Here is a 10,647-nt window from a genome sequence, read left to right on the forward strand (position 1 = left end):
GCTTAAGCTTGCATAGTTGCATCCCGCATTTAGTAGATACATTAGATTTTATGTTAGGAGTTAGAGGAACTTAAAAGTGACTCATATACTTTCATGGTTGTGGAGGTTGTCAGTTGACATCAAAAATCCGCTTGGGTTTCTTGAAGTGTTGGGAAATCTGGTTATATCTTCTTCCTCTCCACTTAACATCATACCCCAAAAATCATTGATCCACTAAAAACATTATTTATTGCAAATCTTTGCACATGAGGGAGTTGCAACTTTCAATTCAGAGGTCCTTGATAGAACACCTACATTGATAGATTATGTTAGTCTCAACTTAGTCTTTCACTACATTGTTCACATTAAGAGTCATGATATAAATCAAATCTAAGGAAGATAAAATGTCCACCAATAATTTTTGTTGACTCTACTGGGGAAGGTGTAATAAAACATTTTTTTTCATTCCATACATTATGTCATTAAGTTTTTCTATGGCTTCATTGAGAATACACAAAAGTTTGGCACTCTTTCATCTGTTTGAGTCGTATCTAATATCCCATGAAGGAAAATGTTTCTTCCTCTTGAAGGCTAGATCCTAGTAATTCAGCCCAACCTTAGTTTCCAAGATGAACTAGAAGGTGTCATCAATCAATTGAATACACTCTCCTGGAAGAACAAAAAATCTGAAAATGAGTACATAAGAGTCATCATTATGCTAGAATGAGAAGAAGCCAATGTTGAGTATTGGGAAGGTGTGCTTCAGAAATATAGGTTGAGACAGGTCCTAAAGGGCACCAATTTTTGAAGAAGATAATTAATGCTAGATCCTTTAAAATATACTAGAGTGTCTATGATCCTAGTCAAATTGATCCAATTTTCAAAAAGCTTAAGAAAGCTGATTTTTCCATACTAGAAGATCCCTTGAGGAGTGAAAGAGCTTGCTCAAGAGACCCGGTTTTGGAAAGGATCCATGAGGCATTGTTCTCACCACCTCATCCTGCTTGCCAAAGACATAGTAAATCATCTTCTCCTCCTAGCTTTAAAATACAAACTTTATTTTTGTGTAACACCCTCACCTTACACAAAATTGTATCTCCAACTACTGTCACTTTCTAGACAATCCCTATTATTTTACTTGCATCAATGATAATACCATGGGGCAATGCTATTGATCCATTGCCCTTTTTCCTAAAACTAGAGACAAATAGAAAAGAAAAGAACTATCACACATACCTGACTAGAAAAAAGAAAAAAACTAAGAAACAAAATAAAGAACTAGAACTAAGCCAACTATTTTGAGATCTTGGCCACCTGGATCTCTCCTACCTATGGGTTCTCCTTCATGTTAAATGGTGGATTTCTCATTCAACTTTCCCCTCTCTTTTTTTACCAGGGCATCCCTTAACTTCTTCTTCATGTTCTTTTTCCTCTCTAGTAAAGTCCACCTTGAATTCAATGCCTTTTGTATCTAATTTCCCTTTACTAGGAATTAGCCTTTGGACCATCCAATTTTGGAGTCACTATCCCCCATAGCTTGCTTCAACTCCTATATTTTCCCTAGCCTTTGGACCATCTTTTGAATTTTGGAGTCACTATCCCCAATAGCTTGCTTCAACTCCTGTATTTTCCCTAGGATTCCTTCTTCTAGTATTTTCCTTGATTTGACCTATTTCTATAAATCTTTTTCCAGTTTACCCACCACTTCTTTTATCATTTTCATTTCATTAATAACCTAACTATCAAAAGTAATCAATGCCTCTGCCTTCTTTTTAACCCTACAAAAATTGTTTGGAGAACCCTAGTAAGGACATAAATCAATATCTTCCTTTTCCTCCAGAGGTTCTACTTTAGAATTTGACACTAAGTACCCAACAATCTTCTTGATAGGGGAGTATGCCCTATCTATATTCTTCTCTTTACCAATATCCCTAGTTAGGTTTTCCTAACTCTCCTCCTTAAAACTCTTCTTGTCTTTAGGGGAAGGCAAAGAGTTTTTAATTCTTTTGATAGGAGGGGAGTCATCACTTTCTTACCCTATTTCCATCCCTTCATCTTCTTTATCCCATAAGTCCTCAAAGACCCTATCTTCCCGAGTGTCCATCGATTCCTCCTCATCACCCATTTTTATCCTTAAATCCTCATTATCAACATCATTTTTCTTTGTTCTAGCCAAAACTTTTCTTTTTTCCCTGATCCACTTTCAAGTTTGATATTATGGTTCATGGCAGGGGTCTTAGCTTTACAATACTCAATGACAAGATGAATGAAACCTTTGTGAAGAATAGGGTGAGATTATTTATTCTTATGGTTGACCACACTCCTGTTTAAGGAATGCATGATGAAAAGGGAAAATAAATTCTATCTACATACCAAAATTGATTTAAAAATACAAAATAAACAATGCACCTACTTCTTCCTACCATCTAGGGTAAGGTAAGCCCTTACACAACTCAACACATAGAGATATAATGGTTTACTTTTCTTGTTGCTGAAAGAACTACCCACTTTTACCAATTCTTTTTTCTCCATTCTATCCTTAGGGAATTTTTCAGCATAACTTATTTTCATTATTCGAGAAGCTAGATATTTTAGAGATGAACTTGGTGATGAGAGGGTAGGGAACCCCATACATTGTGACATTATACTCCTTCCACCCCTAAAAAATGGCATGCCTTATGTTCAAAGACATGAAGTCATTCCTGATATAGAGCCAATCCTCCCTTCATGATTTGTTCTGAAACTTGTAGTTCATCTCTCCATTCATCATAGCTTCTAGGCTCATCTTTTTGGCTCACCCCAATTGTTCTACCATTAGTCTTCTCGCCTTCACAAACAAGATACCTCCCTAAAATATTGTAGCAAATGAGGAGAACAACCAAAATAACCTAGAAAATATGTCTGCAATAACTTCTCTTAATTCTTTGAGTTTTCTGCATTAAATTATAATAACTATTGTACATAATTAATGTATACATCATACTTGTTTAGATTTTTAATGAGGCAAAGAGTCTTGTCCTCATGAATTTTCTTCTTTAAAACAAATTCTTTTATTAGATTACCTTGCCAAGATATCTTTCTTTCAACCTATACTCCCAAGTTGGCGATGTAATTCATACAAGTATTGACTTCTCTATACGTAGGAATAATAATTTCTTTCTTAAAGGTATTTAATATAGACATTTCCTCTTTAGTGATTGTGACTATTGTCCATGTGGGCTTGGTTTTCCCATTACATTTGTCAATAATATTTTTTGAATTTCCTTCAACCCAAATATAATTACATTTAATGGCTTTAGCAAATTTAATTACAAGGAGGGCTCCACTAGCCTCAGCCACATGACTAGATTGGTAGCCAAGTGGGAAAGCCCCACCATCAATGCTTTTACCACTTGAGGAAAAGTGTTATGCATTTTTATTAAGGTTCAATTATTTTTATAGGGGGCCCAACACACAATATCTTTTAGGAAAGATTTAACAGTGAAGAACCATAATGGTATGTTGGTGAGAAGAGTGAGCACACCCATTGCGACAAATGGGTTAGTGCAAGAAGTTGGGTCTCACTTTTGGCCAAAAAGTGGAAGTGTTATTCCTGTTTTTTGAATTTTTTTATCAATTGATGTCAAAATTTAAGGCATTTAAAGATTGAATTTAAAAAAACTCCAGCAATAAAAATTTTAGTGTTTGGAATCTAGTTTTTGAATATGTAATTTATTTGTGTACCCATATGATAGAATTTTTTTTTGGTATGGATCTTTAAAAACCATTTTTTCAAAATGCCTATTTCAGGACCATACCACGCTCATGTACGAACACCATAATTTGACACAAATTAATGAATTTTCACAAATCATTTTAAAGGGAGTTACCTAATACACCTAACATTGATGACAATATTTTTCCTTAATTTTTTATTGAATAATTTTATTATTATTAATTATTAATTGGCTATAAAAGTAAATTTTTAAAACCTCTCATGAATGGACCACATAATTTGATCAAAATCTCACTTTTCCCAAACAAAAAAAAAAATTTAACCTCAAAAGAATTGTATGTAGATTGATGACATATAAATTAATTTAAGAAAAATTATAAAATAAAGAAGTTATTAAAGTTTTAGTGAATGTCACTTTTTAACATTTAGGAGATAGTTTTGATTAATAAATAATGGAAAAATAGAAAATAAACTAATAACACTATAAAATTTAAATTTTTGGAATTAGAACAGTAAGACCTATAATGTATTTTTGTTTCATCAAAAAATTCAATGGGGACGACCATAAAAAAATTATGACAATACCAGAAATTGTTAATTAAATGCCTTAGAAAAAAAAGATCATAAAGGCATGGCTTGGTGGGACCAAGCCTATGTCATGCCTTTCCCCAAGGCAAAACCCCATGCAAAAGTCAAGTGCCATACCAAATTCTCGCTCATGTCTCAAGAATCAGGCACCCGATTTGTAATTCAAAAATTGGGTGCCCGATTGCTTTCAACCATTGTACTCGATTTAAAATCGGGTACCCAATTTTTAAGCAATCGGGTACCCATTTCTAATGTACTCGCTGGGCCCCAAAAGCTGCCCCACAGATCAACTTTTAATGATTGAAATGATTGAATAACAATTTCAATCTGTAATAGTGAATTCTATCATAGTTATTCTATTTTCTTATCCTCTTATACAATTTGCAAGCTACTTATTCAAATTCAAAAGTGGTGCAAACATGGGTTTGAAACAACAAAGAAAGAAGAAAGAAAAAGTCTTGATAGATGAGGAGATTGCAACAAATAAAGAGAATGAAGCACGACATCAACAAGAGAGAAGACAGAGAATTAGAGACTTGAACAATGTTTCAAAGCAAAAAGACATTGAGGATACCACGATGGATGAAGAGGTCAAAGAAGAGAACCTAACACAAGAAAATTCAGGTGCACATTCTAATCATGCATTCAATATAGGTGTGTCTCCAAACCCTAAAATTTTATCTCATGATGAAATTGGTGATTTTTTAGAAGCAAGTTACGATTTAAATGATTTAGATTTTCTTCATGAGAAGCAATTGTCAAATGATCATGCACAAAAAACTCCAATTGAAATGCATGTCCCTAAAGAAATACCAAGAAAAATTCAAAATGATATTCAAATCCCAAATAACAGTAAAAATAGTAAAGTTTCTGAAAATAAAAATTACATGAATGTAGACATAGAAACACCAACTATTGAACAAACAAGTCAGAATGATAGTAAAGTGTCTAAACATAATTTTCATATTCTTAATGATGTGTTGGATAATCTTGAGGGATTGGTTTCATGGAGACAAATTAGGACACATGCTAATAGATTGTATAGGCATTTTTTTTATAATAAGAAATTTGGGTTTCAATGTCAGTTAATGCTGCAATTAATTAAAATGTCTAAAATGTGAAAAGTAATGAGAAGGTTGGGAATGTATGCAAAATGCAAGAATAAAAATGAGTCTTTAAAATAAGTTGTATCCACTGTTGCTAGTGCCTTTGATGTTATCAAAAAGAGAAGTCGGTCTAAAGATAAGAATGTAGCATGACGAGCAATAACAACAACTTTAGTTAAAAAATCAACATCTGACAAAAGATTAATTAGCAACATAAGTGGATATCTTAATGTGAATTGTAAGACTTTAGAAAGAGCAGTAAAGAGAAGGGTTAAATTTGACTATGATCTAGCAAATATTTTATGGACTTCTAATGGTAGACTCCTGAGATGTGATATAAAACTTACTAGTGAAGTCAAGAGTTTAATTGAAATTTTTTGGCATGATAATACAAGAGTATCACCCAATTCAAGAGATGTACTTAAATTGAGAATTGGGTCAAAAATATGTGATCCACATCCTAAACACCTTTTGGACATGACTTAAACTGAATTGTTTAAAAAAATTGTAGATGGTAAGGTATTGAATATTACCATTAGTCAAAGATCTTTTGAAAAGTGTAAACCATGGTATGTAAGGATTAACAAGGAAAGAATCACATGTTGTTGTAAAACTCATATTCAATTTCATTACCATTATGATGTATTCCGATCTATATGTGGTACCATGCATAGTAAATAAATGTTGCAGGAATGTGGTATAAAAATACTACCTCAAACTATAAAAGATTTAATATCAGGTTTGTTTTGTAAGCCACCTAATGATCAATACTTTCTTTTCAATTCATGTCTTTTTGGTACATGTAATATGTGCGGAAATCTTTCTTTGTTAGATGAATGTTTGCATGAAAATGTTTTGACTACTTTTGGACAAAAATTAGTTGAGGTAAAAAGATTCAAAACTATTGAATATCCATTGAAGGATGGGAAGATTGGAAGAAGGTGTGATCTAGTTACAAATAAAGTTAGTTATCATCCATTTATGAATGAGTTTAAGAGTGTGATCATACAAAAATATGTTAAACACTCTCAATATTGTAGATGGCTTGATGGACAATTTCACATAGTAAGAATACATTTCCAATTGGTACTATACTTTCAGTTGTTGACTTTGCAGAGAACTACATGCTTACACTGTAAGAAGAGGTACAATCACAATATTACAATTCAGTGCAAGCAATAATTTATGTTCATATAGTTTATAGGCATACACCTGATAGTACAGAGGAGGATCAAAAAATATTGAGAGAGAACCATGTTTATATGAGTGATAATAAACTCCATTCATCTCAGTTTGTCCAATATTGTTTCAAGGTCTTTTATGATAATTTAAAAGAGAGACAAATTAAAATGAAACAACATTGGATATGGTCAGATAAATGTACAGGACAATTCAAGAATGCTAGAATGTTTTATTGGTTGAGTAGGACACATAGGCAAACTAACATCTAACATGTGTGGAGTTTTTTTTAGGCTAGACATGGTAAAGGAGAACATGATGGTGTTGGTGCATGCATGAAGAAAGCCCTTAGTAGAAAGTAATTTAAATTTGACGAAAAAGCTAAATTCAAAAATGCACATGAGATTGTTGAATGGTGTAACAAATATTTATACATGGGATCAAGTCAGAACTCTACAATCAAACCTTTTTTCTACCTAGTTGAAGAAAAGAATATCCTTTCAAGATGTGAATGTGATACAATTAGTGGGTTAGCTAAATGGCATTCATTTAGGAGTTTAGATTCTAACACTTGGCCTATATGAACTAGGGAGCTTGCTTGTTTTTGTCAATTTTTTCTTGTAGGTGAATGAGAAGAATGTGAGAATATAGAATGGGTTGAAGATTGGCAACAAAGATCATTAGCACCTACTAACATGCATTTTGGAGATGATATAGTAAATGAAGGCCAAAATGTTACTTTTGCATTAGAAGACTATGATCGTATTTCAAACCTCATAGAACCTGGTATGCACAATTTAATTATATTTTTTTGTGATCTCATGCTTCAATTTATATAATCTGCATATGTACACTCATGTGATTAAAGTGTTTATGTACTTTATCTTATCTTGTAGGACATGTTTATGCTATTATTGCACCTACTGATAATGATGAACAGACTGAGTATTGGCTAGCTAAATGTGTGGAACCTAAGAAAAAATTAACATGTCATCAAGTAGATGATGATGGTTTTGAGTATCCAATCGGGTCTGTCGTTGTAGCTGGCACCTAGCTACATAGATATCTAACAAGAAGAAATGGTTTGCCAACATTTGAAGAATACCAAACTGAAAAGAAGATTTTACACTATTCTCATTTGGTTGTGGCAAAAAATATCAAATTAGAAAGATACAAAGGGAGACCCACTAATAAGGTATTATGGACAATTTCAATGGATGAGCACGAGACAATCATAGATGCATTGCGAAAGAGAGAGGATAAAGATGCTACAGTGGGATGACTACATTTAAATCAAACACATGTAATTTTTTTCTTTATTGTATTATATATATATATATATATATATACATATATATATGTATATATATATACATATATATATGTATATATATATACATATATATATGTATATATATATATGTATATATATACATACATATATATATGTATATATATATACATATATATATGTATATATATATATGTATATATATATATATATGTATATATATATATATGTATGTATGTATGTATGTATATATGTTTGTGTTGTCAATACCAATTTAGAGAACTTATGTATACCTCTTATTCAGGTCTCAATTATAATTTATGTAAATTTAAATGTTAAAGTGGATCGAACATCAACATCTTGTGCAATTTCACATAGTAAGTACATACCAATTACACATATTTACATAGTTCAGATACCTCATATTAATTTGTGTTTATTAACACGTGTTTTTGTTTTACAATTTTATTTTACAAGACCTTGTTTGAAGAGATGTGTTGAACCAATTTTATATTTTGAGTTCACTTCTATAAATATATCATTGACATTGTCTTACACATATTGTGAAATATGTTGTACAAACTAATTTTAAAATGAGAGTTTACTTCTGTTTGAAAGTTAAAGGTATGCACTTGATAAATTATAAATTAATTGTCAATTTAAGTAATGACCTCCTATTTTGTTCCATTACTTTTACATTCAAGCATGTTTAAATTAATGTTTGTTTGAAGTTTCAAATTTCTATTGATTGTAATATTAAAAACAAGTCGCTTTTACATGATAGCTTAAAGATCATTACTCATTGTATTGATTATATGTTATTGTTATATTGATAATTAACATGTATGTTTAACCAGGTTAACCATGTTAAGTGAGAGGGAGGGAAGGATGAAGATAGTGAGAGAGTCCAAGAGGTTCCTAAGAGGTTTTCATGGATTATAAGGGTTCCTAATGGGTCTTAAGGGGAGATAGGGAGTCCTACCAAGTCATAATGTGTGTTATGTAATAATAATTCTTACTAGGTAATAATGTGTGTTATGTAATAATGAGGCCTTATTAAGTAATAAAGAGTCTTACATTACCAAATGACACATAAGGACCTCTTATGGTACATTTCTAGGTATTTTTATCCATATATATGTTAAGGGGACCTAGGGAGTCCTACTAGTTCATTATGTTTTTTATAGGTTATAATAGGTATTGATATAATTACTAGCACATAATAGGTATTGTTAGTTAATAATGAGTCTTACATTACCAAAAAACACATTAAGATCACTTATGATACATTTTTAGGTACGTTATCCATACATGTGTGTCTTAAGGGGACATAGGAGTCCTAATAACTCATTATGTCTATTATAGGTTCTAATAGGTATTGATATGTTTACTAGAACATAATAGGTATTGTTAGGTAATAATGAGTCTTACATTACCAAATAACACATTAAGATCACTTATGATACATTGTTAGGTACGTTATCCATACATGTGTGTCTTAAGGGGACATAGGAATCCTAATAGGTCATAATAATTTTTATAGGTTCTAATAAGTCTTAATATGTATTATTAGGATATAATAGGTCTTATTAGGTAATAATGAGTCTTGCATTACCAAACAACACATTAAGATCACTTATGATACATTTTTAGGTACGTTATCCATACATTTTTTAATCTAGTAGGTCATTTTTATTTGTATGAATCTCAAAGCATAAATTTGATGTGATATTCATCCAATAATATTTTTTATATTGGTACTAATGCTCTATAAATAGTTAAAATTATTTTTCATCTAGCATATATACTTACAATATGTGTCATATGTTAATGAATAAAATATCTCAAAATAAAGAAAATGGTTTGAATACTTAAAACATGATGAAACATAATAATATATACTACATACACAATCATGCTAAGAAGTCATAAAAAAAATAGTACATGGTCTAACACACATCATAAGATGATCTATGAAGTTAAAAAATACATATATAATATAGTTTTAACTATCCTAACACAAAGTGTATACATCATAAACAATACACATCATAAAAACACAATCTACAGGTGCCAACAAGACCTAATACATCTAATCGAATGTCCTCTTTACTCTACACGAAGAGGACTCAGATGGATCATCATGTGTAATATGAATTGTCTCGTCATGTGGGACACCCCTATGAGGTAGATGGATCACCTTGTGTAACATGAGGCACGTCTCATCATGTAAATTCTTAATTGAAATGGGTTTCAAAATCTAGCTTGCAAATAAATTAAATATTCACTACATAATAAAATAAATACCACATGAGATGGTTGTCCCTTAGTAATAGGAGGCACACTATGAAAACTATCAAATGTAGCAGTGGTGAGGTCCTGTAATTTACAATACATATATTTTTAAAATTTGATTTTAGAGCATAATGAACTATACATTATGTACATAAATCACAATATTGACCTTAAAGGATGATGTAGGTACCTCCATCTAGCTAAGTCATGTGCTCTCAGCAACACTTATGGTGACATAGTCCTAAAATTATGGATACATAAATGTTTAGTCAAAATTGTATATACATGAATAATTACAAAGTATGCAAACTAAAAAAGTACATAATTTATACACTTCATTTTTTATACACTATAAATTTAACATGTATATATGATACCTGAGCAGTAGCCAATGTCATAGATGTGTCTACAGGTATGCTAGCACAATGATCATAAGATGGAGTTGAAAATAGGCTATATCGATGCCTATATGGATGAGTATGATATGCCTCCTA

Source organism: Cupressus sempervirens, chromosome 10 (genome assembly GCF_028749045.1).
Source record: "Cupressus sempervirens isolate cs-2001-9-10 chromosome 10, ASM2874904v1, whole genome shotgun sequence".
NCBI lineage: Eukaryota > Viridiplantae > Streptophyta > Pinopsida > Cupressales > Cupressaceae > Cupressus > Cupressus sempervirens.